General features: G+C 42.2%; 1 protein-coding gene across 11 annotated transcripts in view; it reads right to left on the reverse strand.

Moving 5' to 3' along the window:
- FGGY (FGGY carbohydrate kinase domain containing) overlaps positions 1–12,398 on the reverse strand; it is a 487,533-nt gene that overhangs the window by 202,413 nt on the left and 272,722 nt on the right. The gene's annotated exons all lie outside the window — the stretch shown is intronic.

Here is a 12,398-nt window from a genome sequence, read left to right on the forward strand (position 1 = left end):
CTCCAGGATTGTCTGAAGAATCCCATGGATAAGAGTCTGGAGGGCTACAATCCACAGGGTTGCAGAGAGTCGGACATGAACTGAAGCGACTTAGCACACACCTAGCACACGCAGTGTGTGGTCTCGAACACTGGAATAATAATAGTGACTCTAACTAGAATAATAGAAGCGATGGTCATCAGTGATTTTTGCTCCCAAACTACTAGGCACTGTGCTGAATAGTTACAAGTATAGTCTCATTTTATATGAAGCCTGTCAAGTTGATGCTATTAACACCACACATTAGTGAAAGAGGGAAGGCCTGTGTATGGGTGAAGTGACCTGTCCAAGATCACATTGCTAATAAGAAACAGGGCTGAAGGGAACCTAGTTTAACCCATCACACTTCAATGTCAAAGAAGGCAATGGAGTCATTTGATGATGGAACCTTCTCAGCATTTCTGGGTCACCATTCTTAGTGCTACTCTTTCCAGAACTCTCAGTGTAAAGGGCAGAGTGACTGACAGTCAGTTTCTGTTGAAAGAACGCCAGGTGGCAGAGAGTTTCCCATACATGGTATAAGTTCAGGGGCTCCTCCACACGGACTGTGTTCCTGATACTTACTGGGCAAGTGAAGTTACAAATGCAAAGGGGGAGTTAGACTGTTTAGAGCCTTGAGTCATCTATCATTCATTCAAATACTCAATGAGCACCTTCAAGACATAATAAAACATACTGGGTTTTATATGTGGGAGATGCAAACACGGAAACATTCCCAGTGAGGAGACAGGCAGGAAGTGGTAAGCATCAGGGCAAAGCACAGAGGCCGGGATCCAGGAGAAGACAGCTCCTCCCCGTCTCATGGACTCCAGGCCACGCTGCCCCACTCTTCGTCTCTAATCCTCAGTGCTCCTTCTCACCTCCAGACCTCTGCATTCACTCTGCCCTCTGCCTGAGATGCCATTCCCCAACCTCTTTGCCAGGTGAACTCCAATTCCTTCCTAACTCAAATGTTATTTCCTCAGAAGGCTTCCCTGCTCCTCCAGGCAAAATGCGGCTCCCTAGTCAAGGTTCTCACACCTTCTTGGACTTCCCTAACACACAAGACACTGGTAATTTACAGAATTACTGCACCCCATCTGTCTCTCTTGCAATCATAAAAGCTGCTGGAAGCTGGCACTGCCTTGCATGCATGCTTAGACCCCCAGCACTGACCACAGTGCCTAGAGTGAAAGTACCTATGCTGGGGATGTGATGATAAGATGACAGCTCTTGTCCTAGGGCTGCTCACAGTCCTGTGGGAGGGAGGGAAGGAGAAGCCTAGATGGAACATTTAAATGCAGGGATCAGATGATACAAGAAGAACTGCAGGGCTTATAATCATAGTGGAGAACAATATGGCAGTGTCTTAAAGAACTAAAAACAGAACTACAGTGTGATCCAATGAATCCCACTCCTGGGCATGTATCTGTAGAAAAGTACAATCTGAATGGATACAAGGCCTCTGATGTTCATTACAGCACTGTTTACAACAGCCAAGACATGGAAGTCACCTAAATGTCCATCACAGATGAATGGATAAGGAAGATGTGGTGTATATATGTATACAATGGCACACAGCCACAAAAAGAAGGAAATAATGCCATTTGTAGCAACATGGATATAAGCAACCTAGATATAAGTCAGACAAATATCATATATAACATCACTTATGTATGGAATCTAAAAACAACATATTCAACTTATTTATAAAACAGAAGTAGAATCACAGATGTAGAAAACAAGCATATGATTACCGGGGGGAAAGCAGAGGTGGAGGAGGATAAACTGGGAGAATGGGATCGACATGTTGTTCGGTCACTCAGTCATGTCTGACTTTTTGTGACTCCACGGACTGCAGCACGCCAGACTTCCCGGTCCTTCAGTATCTCCCAGAGCTTGCTCAAACTCATGTACATTGAGTTGATGATGCCATCCAACCATCTCATCCTCTGTTGTCCCATTCTCCTCCTACCTTCCATCTTTCCCAGCATCAGGGTCTTCTCCAATGAGTCAGTTCCTTGTAACTGGAGGTCAAACTGTCAAAGCTTCAGTTTTAGCATCAGTCCTTCCAATAAATATCCAGGGTTGATTTCCTTTAGGATTGACCGGTTTGATCTCACTGAGGACCAAGGGACTCTCAAGAGGCTTCTCTAGCACTACAGTTTGAAAGCATCAATTCTTTGGTGCTCAGCCTTCATCATGGTCCAACACTCACATCCACATATGATTACTGGAAAGACCATAGCTTTGACTAGATGGACCTTTGTTGGCAAAGTAATGTCTCTACTTTTTAATATGCTGTCTAGGTTTGTCATAGCTTTTCGTCCAAGGAGCAAGCGTCTTTTAATTTTAAGGCTGCAATTACCATCCACAGTGATTTTGGAGCCCAAGAAAATAAAGTCTGTTACTGTTTCCATTGTTTTTCCATCTATTTGCCATGAAGTGTTGGGACTGGATGCCATGATCTTATTTTTCTGAATGTTGAGTTTAAGTCAGCTTTTTCACTCTCCTCTTTTACTTTCATCAAGAGGCTCCTTAGTTCCTCTTTGCTTTCTGCCATAAGAGTGGTGTCATCTGCATAGCTGAGGTTATTGATATTTCTCCCAGCAATCTTGATTCCAGCTTGTGTTTCACCTGCCTGGCATTTTGCATGATCTACTATACACATAACTTAAATAAGCAGGGTGACACTATATAGCCTTGATGTACTCCTTTCCCAATTTGGAACCAGTCTATTGTTCCAAATCCAGTTCTAACTGTTACTTCTTGAAGTGCACACAGGTGTCTCAGGAGGCAGGTAAGGTGGTCCGGTATTCCCATCACTTGAAGAATGTTCCACAGTTTGTTGTGATCTGCACAGTCAAAGACTTTAGTGTAGTCAATGAAACGGAAGTAGATGTTTCTCTGGAATTCTCTTGGTTCTTGTATGAACCAACAGATGCTGGCAATTTGATCTCTGGTTCCTCTGTCTTTTCTAAATCCAGCTTGTACATCTGGACGTTCTCAGTTCACAAACTGTTGAAGCCTAGTTTGGAGGACTTTGACCATGACTTTGCTAGCACGTGCAATTGTGCGGTAGTTTGAACATTCTTTGGCATTGACTTTTTTGGGGTTGGAATGAAAACTAACATTTTCCAGTCCTGTGGCCACTGCTGAGTTTTCCAAATCTGCTGGCATATTGAGTGCAGCACTTTCACAGCATCACCTTTTAGGATTTGAAATAGCTCAGCTGGAATTCCATCACCTTCACTAGAGTTTTCCTGAGTCATGCTTCCTAAGTCCCACCCGATTTTGCACTACAGGATGTCTGGCTCTAGGTGAGTGATCACATCATGGTTATCCAGGTTGTTAAGATCTTTTTAATAAAGTTCTGAGTATTCTTGCCACCTCTTCTTAATATATTCTGCTTCTGTTAGGTCAATACTATTCTTTCCTTTATTGTGTCCTTTATTAGTGTTCAGTATTAGCATCTTTATTGATATATACACACTACTATTAATATAGAAAACTAAAAAGAGCTTCTATATAGTTCTTCTGTGTATTCAAAAATACACAGAAGAACTATACAAAAAAGATCTTAATGACCCATAAAACCATGAAGGTGTGATCACTCACCCAGAGCCAGACATCCTGGAATGTGAAGTCAAGTGGGCCTTAGGAAGCATCATTATGAACAAAGCTAGTGGAGGTGATGGCATTCCAGCTGAGCTATTTCAAATCCTAAAAGATGATGCTGTGAAAGTGATGCACTCAATATACCAGCAGATGTGGAAAACTCAGCAGTGGCCAAAGGACTGGAAAAGGTCAGTTTTCATTCCAATCCCAAAGAAAGGCAATGCTAAAGAATGTTCAAAGTACAGCACAATTGCATTCATCTTACATGCTAGCAAAGTAATGTTCAAAATTCTCCAAGACAGGCTTCAACAGTACATGAACTGTGGACTTCCAGATATTCAAACTGGATTTAGAAAAGGCAGAGGAACTAGAGACCAAATTGCCAGCATCTGTTGGATCATACAAAAAGCAAGAGAATTCCAGAGAAACATCTACTTCTGCTTCATTGACCACACTAAAGCCTTTGACTGTGTTGATCACAACAAACTGTGGAACATTCTTCAAGAGATGGGAATACCAGACCACCTTACCTGCCTCCTGAGAAACCTGTGTGCAGGTCAAGAAGCCATAGTTAGAACCAGACATGGGACAATGGACAGGTTCCAAATTGGGGAAGAAGTACATCAAGGCTGTATATTGTCTCCTTGCTCATTTAACTTACATGCAGAGTATATCATGTGAAATGCCAGGCAGGATGAAGCACAAGCAGGAACCAAGACTGCTGGGAGAAATATCAATAACCTCAGATATGCAGATGACACCACCCTTATGGCAGAAAGCAAAGAGGAACTAAAGAGCCTCTTGATGAAAGCGAAAGAGAAGAGTGAAAAAACTGGCTTAAAACTCAACATTCAGAAAACTAAGATCATGGCATCTCGTCCCATCACTTCATGGCAAACAGATGGGGAAACAATAAAAACAGTGACAGACTTTATTTTCTTGGGCTCCAAAATCACTGCAGTTGGTGACTGCAGCCATGAAATTAAGACACTTGCTCCTTGAAAGAAAAGCTACAACAACCTAAACAGCATATTAAAAAGCTGAGACATTACTTTGCTGACAAAGGTCCAAGTAGTCAAAGCTATGGTTTTTCCAGTAGTCATGTATGGATGTGAGAGTTGGACCATGAAGCAAGCTGAGCACTGAAGAATTGATGCTTTTGAAATGTGGTATTGGAGAAGACACTTGAGAGTTCCTTGGATTCCAAGATCAAACCAATCAATCCTAAAGGAAATCAGTCCTGAATATTCATTGGAAGGACTGATGCAAAAGTTGAAGCCCTAATACTTTGGCCCCCTGATGCAAAGAACTGACTTCTTAGAAAAGTCCCTGATGCTGGGAAAGATTAAAGGCAGGAGGAGAAGGGGACAACAGAGGATGAGATTGTTGGACTGCATCACTGACTATGATGGACATGAGTTTGAGCAAGCTTTGGGAGTGGTAATGGACAGGGAAACCTGGTGTGCTGAAGCCTATGGGGTTGCAAACAGTTGGACACAACTGAGTGACTGAACTCAACTGACTACAAAGACCTACTCTATATCTATAGCACAGAGAACTCTAATTGATAATCTGTAATGACTCTTATGGGAAAAGAATCTAAAAAGAGTGGATATATGCATAACTGATTCACTTCCCTGAACAGCGGAAACTAACACAACATTGTAAATCAGTTATACTCTACAAAATTTTAAGAAAATAATCGAAGAAGAAGAAAGAGAAGGAGAAGGAGGAGGAGGAGAACTGCAGGGCAGCTTAGCTCACCTTCAGGGATTCAGGGGATTTCCAAGGAGGGGGTCTATGCTGAGTTCTGCAGGAGTCAGCCATGAGAAAGGATGAAGGTGCATCCTTAAGCCACAGATCCCTAGAGCTGAAGGCTGTGGCTGCTCAACAAGCAGGCTTTTCCAGAAAGCAGGGTCAAGGGGGCCACTATGAGGTCTCTTACATGCCAACAGCTTTCTAGGTTTTTTTCTAGAACTTCTCCCAAATTCTCCTTTCTTGGGCACAGCAACTTGGGAACTTCAGTTATTGTACAGAGGCCCAGTGGTGGAGGAAGTAAGCCTCTTTGTAACTCTCTGTGTTGGTTATCACAGTCTGTTTCATGTTATCACAGGAATTAGGTCCCAGCAACCAGGTGATTGAGGTCTGGGACTAAGGTTGAAGAGTCCCAGGCCTGAGGGCCTTCACCAAGCCCTGAGCATCATGTGGCTGCCCCTGTGGCCTGTGTTTCCCAGACACTAGGTCAGCCAAGCAGGGCCCTGCCAGGAGATGTGAAGGCTTAAGGCACTGGAGAGCCAGAGTGTTTCTCCCCCGCTCCCCCCATGTCAAGGGGCTGCTTCTTCATGACTTCAGCTGTGTCGAAAGGGCCGAGACTCGCACTCGGCCCATGTTGACCACCCTTCGCCTCCGGTTACATCACCTCTTCCTATGTTCCTCCAGCACGGGGTGGCGACAGCTTCCATTTTGCTGTTTCCCTGACTTGCTTTGCAGGGAATATAGCCCTTTATAGCTCCTTCATAATCTAAGCCACCATTTTTGTGTATTAAATTCCCTGTTTTTTGTACATACTTAAGAGTGCTTTACATTTTTTTCTGGGAAATCTTGGGTGATAAATTTCCCCATCCTGGGCGCAAAGACTTTCGACAGAAAGAAACCCTAGATACAAGATCATTTTATTTGAGTTGTATTTGCAGTCTCTCTCTCTGGGAAAGTGTTAGTCGCTCAGTTGTGTCCAACTCTTTGTGACCTCATGGATCATAGCCTGCCAGGCTCCTCTGTCCATGGAATTCTCCAGGCAAGAATACTGGAGTGGGTAGCCATTCCCTTCTCCAGGGGATCTTCCTGACCCAGGGATTGAACCCAGGTCTCTTGCACTGGCAGGCAGATTCTTTACCATCTGAACCACCAGGGAAGCCCCATCTCTCTGTACATGTCTCATTTTATTCTTACAACTACTGAGTGTGATGGGTGTTATTAAAATCCTCATTTTTACAAAGGAAGAAATTGAAGCTTAGAAATGAGAACTGAACCAAGATCACACAGCTCACCAGAAGCAGGGCTGGGAATCCCATTCAGGTAGTCTGATTTCGAACTGCTGGGTCTCAGGTTTTTCTCCAAAATAAAAATCAGATAACCAGGTGGTCAATGTTTACTCATCTGTATATCTCAAAATATTGGGGCCTTACAATATTGATCCTGAGATCCTCTTGGAAAAGGGGTTGGCCATTGATGGTCCACCGTGTTTTAAGCACGTTCAAGGAATTCCTGCTGATGACTGCTTTTATTGGTCCCATACATATAAAGCATAAGCAAAGTTTATCTTACAGGATACCTCAATCCTAAAAGGGAGTTATACAAGGTATGAAAAGAAATTTGTGGAAAATATTTCTTTGTTTCCTCTCTGATTAGCAGATTCATTGTTGATATTACTAGGCTTAGAATCTGATAATGAGTGTATTGCAATGAAAAAGAACGAATCTCCACAATGCTCTTCATAGCAGCCATACCGATTTGCAGGGTAGAGATAGAGACACATGCATAGAAAACAGACATGTGGACACTGGGGCGGGGTCGGGGTGGGAATGGGATGAATTAGGGGGTTGGGACTGACTTATAGACATTGCTGTGTATGGAATGGATGACTAATGAGGACCTGCTGTGTGGTGCAGGGAGCTCGGCTCAGTGCTCTGTGCTGACATGGATGGGAGGGAAATCCAAAGGGGATGGGATACATGTATGCATATGGCTGATTCACCTTGCTTGTGCAATGGGAAGTTAGCACAACACTGTGGAGTAACTAAACTCCAAAAAAAGATTAAATATAGAAAATGATTTAAAAGCTGCTGTCACATATCAGAAAAAAAAAAAGAATGGGATTTGGAGACAGTAAGACCTGCTATAACATGAAGAAAACAACAATATCACATGGTAGCTCTGACATAGAGGTAATGCTTAAAAATAAAACTTGGATTAACAGGTGTTATGTCACCATCACCACTATCCAGCATCGTCATCAATATCATCTGAACTCTTCTCAAGAGACAGTTACATTGTTCCTACGTTTTTAGAAAATTGATCAGATGGCTAGGATAGGCTGGATACTGCATTAAAGTCTTTCAATATTGTCTCACAATCTTCATAACATTTGTGAAATATATTCTTTCTCCCCTTCAACACATACAGAAGCAGCAAAGTAACTTGCCCAAGGACACAGAGATGTAAGACCAGTGCCAGGATGCGGCAACTTGAATTTATTTGGTCTGACCCTAAAACCCATGTTCTTTCCAGAATCCCTAACTTTATAATGTGATAATCATCTTATACAAAGGAAATATATTTATAAGTGTCAGTTCACCAGGGACTCAGAGCCATGGGTTTAGAGTTTGAAAATCTGAATTTGAGCTGTAGTTCTGCCATGAACCACCTGAAAGTCTGCACTATTCCTGGACATCCACTAGGAGAGAAGTGGATGACAAATGGAGGTTCTTTTTCAGTCATTTTCAGGACATAACATACTTAGTGATTCTTTGAAAAAGTGTCTCCTGGCCTGGAAACAGGAGGGCTGAAAGAAATCCCTCCCAAGATGGTATATTCTCAAGTCCCGAGGGAACTCAGAAAACCTCAGGCCAGGTTGGCACAGCACCAGTGACAGGCAAGTATTGCCTGGTTTCCCGTCCAGAGAGGTTCTGAGCACTCTGCCTAACAGATCCGATCCAAGGGCTGATGCTGCTGTGAGACCACGTGAGTCTCAGCCCTGGCATCCCTCATTTTGTCTTTGGCCACATAGAGCTTGGAGGGGCCAACCTAGAGAAAAGAGGTCCAAGGCCCAGGAAGCAACACAGGGGAGGAGGAGCTTTCTCTTTTCTGCATAAACACGTTTCACAATTCATAGAGGGATCATGGGCCTCATGTGTACATCAGGAAACAATTCCTAAGACGGGGTTTTGACAAGCACAGCCCTCTGAACTACTGGGGCCCTTCACATGACTATGCAAGTGTCAGTGAATTCAGCATTCCTCAGAAAGTTTAAAGAGCAAAATTAGCAGCTGAAGAAATAGGCACCAAAAAAAAAAAAAAATTGCAAGATTCAACTGGGTTTTCCTTGAACCTTGCACAATGCTCAGCTGATGGTAGTTGCTTAACAAATTTTTTTTGTTGTTGAATGAAAAACAAATAGTTTACTGAGTCAATGAATCAATTCAGGGCCTCTTATTTAATGACTCTTCCCCTTTAGTTCATATCAAGAAATGTGTTTTAAAAACACAGAATTAAAAAGGGGAAATTAAAAATTCATGAACAACTCTTATTTTTTCTTATGTGCTCTTTCCCTCCCCCTGCCCCATCCACCAAACATCCATCCTTCCATCCAAACACTTATTGAATATCTACTCTATTTCTGTCAAAGAAAAAAGAGACTTTGCAAATGTTATGATTAACAGTGGGTTGGTTATCCTGTAATTTATCAAGCCACAACTGCTTTGAAAACTTTAAAGGGTTGTATAAAAGAAAAACATCCCAAGCTCTAGCATTTGTGTTATAATTATCTCATACTTAACAGCTATATAAAGTACTTTATAGTTTGCAAAGCATCCTTAAACACTGTACCCTTCGTGAAGTTTTTTTAAAAAATCCTGTCATATGCGTTATTTTGAGATCACAGTTGAAGAAACAATTTAAGAGAGGTAAAGTAACTTACTTAAGTTTATTTAGCTACTTAGAGGCAGAGGCAGGAGTAAAACTCAGCTAGGAGTTTTACTCTCCTAGTCTGAAGATTTTTTTCCTATGTTTGAAAAATAAAAAGGTCTGTTTTAGATAGATCTACATCTTGAAAATGATGTTCTTAAAGTAACAACCCTAGATACCTTTCTGAAGGAAAAAAGGATGTGAAGGAATTTGAACATTACCTAAGACTGTATGAACTTGAGACTCTCGAATTGGCCATGTGGAGGAATAAACTGACTGATAAATTTCATCAAATGAGCTGTCTGACTAAGCCAGCCAAGGGGTTAAGAGGTTCTTCAGGAAGAGGATCTTTGGAGATCACCAGCCTTGTGTTTCAATAATTGTAAGCTCCCAGAATTTTTTCTGCAGAGGACCAGACACTAGTTTCTACACAAGAAGATACTGAATTCTGTTCTTTTGTTGAATATTCATTCATTTTATATTGAAAATAATAGATGGGTTTGGCACTAGAGTGCTTAAAAAACCTGGACTTGTTCATCATAGGCCCTTGGTTAAGTTTCTTATCTCCTTTATGCATCAGTTTCTACATCTGTACAATTTGAATAACAGTATCCTCCGCATCGGATAGTTGTAGGGATTAGATGTGTTAATATGTGTAAAGTGCTTACACCAGTGCTGTCTGGAGAACATTCTTAGATGATGGAAATGTTCTATATCTGCATTTTCCAATACAGCAGTCACCAGACACAGATGGCAACTGAGCCCTCAAAATGTGGCTAGCGCACCTGAGGAACAGAATTTTCCATTTTGATGAGTTTCAGTAGCACATGTGGTTAGTGTGCTATATTAGAGTGTGCTGAGGACTATAGAATGCTTGCTGTTTTTACTATCGTTGCTATTACTGTTGTCTTCAGACTTAGTCTTGAATCCCACTGACACGTTCTTAGGCAAATGCCTTGATCTCTAGAACCTCAATTTCCAAATCTAAAGATTCTGGATAACAATGCTTACCTTACAAAATTGTGGGTGGGGATTAAGTGAGATGTGGTGGACTCTACCGGTACTCAACAAATGGGACCTTCAGGTGTGCTTGGCACAAAGGTAGAGATTTCCTACTTATTCCTAAATGCTCCTTGCTCAGCCATGCCACTGAACATTACCTCATGCTCTTCCTTCTCCTTGGAATGTTCTTCCCCTAGTACACTCCACCCCCCAACAATCTACCAGGGGAACATGGGTTCCAGGGTGCAGACCCAGATCTTTCATCAACAGTCTTCCCAGACTGTGCCTTTAGCCATTCACCTGAGCACCCCAGTCAGGGAGAACTAGTCAACCTTTTCTATCTGTAATGTAGCTGTCTGCACAGCTGTCTCCCTCTAGCAGACTCTGAGCAGACTGAGGCCAGGGCAGGCTCACTAATTTTGGTTATTGTTTAACAAATGAATGACTGCATGTTGCACAAGGTGTATATAATACTAGTGAAACACAAGATGTTCTCTAGATAAAGGTAGTGGATTTAATCATGGGCAGATACGCTGTGTCTTAAATACGACTGACAGTAAAAGATAAAGAGTTTTGAAGGACAACTTATAAGCGATGGTGAAAATCTTACTGGAGCCTCACAACTCACCTTGTTTAGAACTGTCAAAATCACTGGTAAAAATAAAGATGCTAAGACCCTTCTGATTATTGAAACATTGTTGTATGTCTCAGACCTTACAAGTACTATTGTATTAAATTCTTAAAATGATCTCGAGAGGTAGCTGTTATCACACCGTTTTACTAATTCAGAAAATGAGACCAAAAGTTGTTCAAGGAACTTGTCCAAGGTCCTTCAGAGTCAGAGCGGGGGAAGACAACACACAGATCCACCCAATGCTAAATCTCATGGAGCTATAGAAAATAGTTCCTTTCTTTCCAACCACTTACAAGAATTTCAAGTATTCACAGACAGCAGAGCTGAACTCAGATCTCTTTCAGGATTTACTGTCATAATCCACTATAGCAAGCCCAAAGGGTTCATCTCAAGCCTAACAAATGAAGGGGAGTGAAACAGCTGAAAAGATTTCTGTGATCCTGGTGTTTGATGAAGCATCACTTTGGCTTTGAAAGAAATGCCACTTAGAATGCATCTAATCTAAATCCTAAAGTAGGTGTAAAAAAAATCCTAGGTAAAAATTCTACAAAGAAATTTCACACACCTTGACACTGCCACCACCTCTGTTCCCCTCCGCCCACGCCCCCATCCCCAGAACCGGAAAGATAATAGGAAAGGTTTTTGTCTAAATGAGATGTGAACAGACTTTACAAGATATTTGCACTATTTCGGGCATAATGGTGAAGAACAAGTGCTCTAGGATCAGACCACCTGACTTCAAGTCTGCAAGTTGGTCAAGTCACTTAACCTTGTTGGGTCTCGGTTCCCTCGCCTATGAAACTGGAATGACAACAGAATGTAGCTCCAAGCACTATTGTGAAGACGAAGTGAGCCAGACTGGTACCTGGATCACAGTTTGCTCCGTATAGCTCTGCCATTGTTGTTAAACTACTGACCAATCTCAGTCTTCGGTGTTAAAGCAGGGCTTGGCACGACTGTTCAGGCATTCCCCCTCAGCATGCTGCATGCTCTGCCAGAGGGATCTGGGCTTACACAGAGTGACTGAACATTTGTCTTCTGTCCGCGTGTGTACAACTGATGACAGAATAATGGGGGGCTCATGGGGATCACAAAAATGAGATACCACGTAGTAGGAACGATTCAGGCTAACATTTTAAACACTGTTGATAATAAACCAAAAGCTATTTATATTCCTAAAACCCACAATAACATGTTTGTATGGTTTTTCCAGTGGTCACGTATGGATGTGAGAGTTGGACTATAAAGAAAGCTGAGTGCTGAAGAATTGATGCTTTTGAACTGTGGTGTTGGAGAAGACTCTTGAGAGTCCCTTGGACTGCAAGGAGATCCAGCCAGTCCATCCTAAAGGAGATCAGTCCTGGGTGTTCATTGGAAGGACTGATGTTGACGCTGAAACTCCAATACTTTGGCCACCTGATACAAAGAGCTGACTCATCTGAAA

This window comes from Cervus elaphus, chromosome 20 (assembly GCF_910594005.1).
Source record: "Cervus elaphus chromosome 20, mCerEla1.1, whole genome shotgun sequence".
Lineage (NCBI taxonomy): Eukaryota > Metazoa > Chordata > Mammalia > Artiodactyla > Cervidae > Cervus > Cervus elaphus.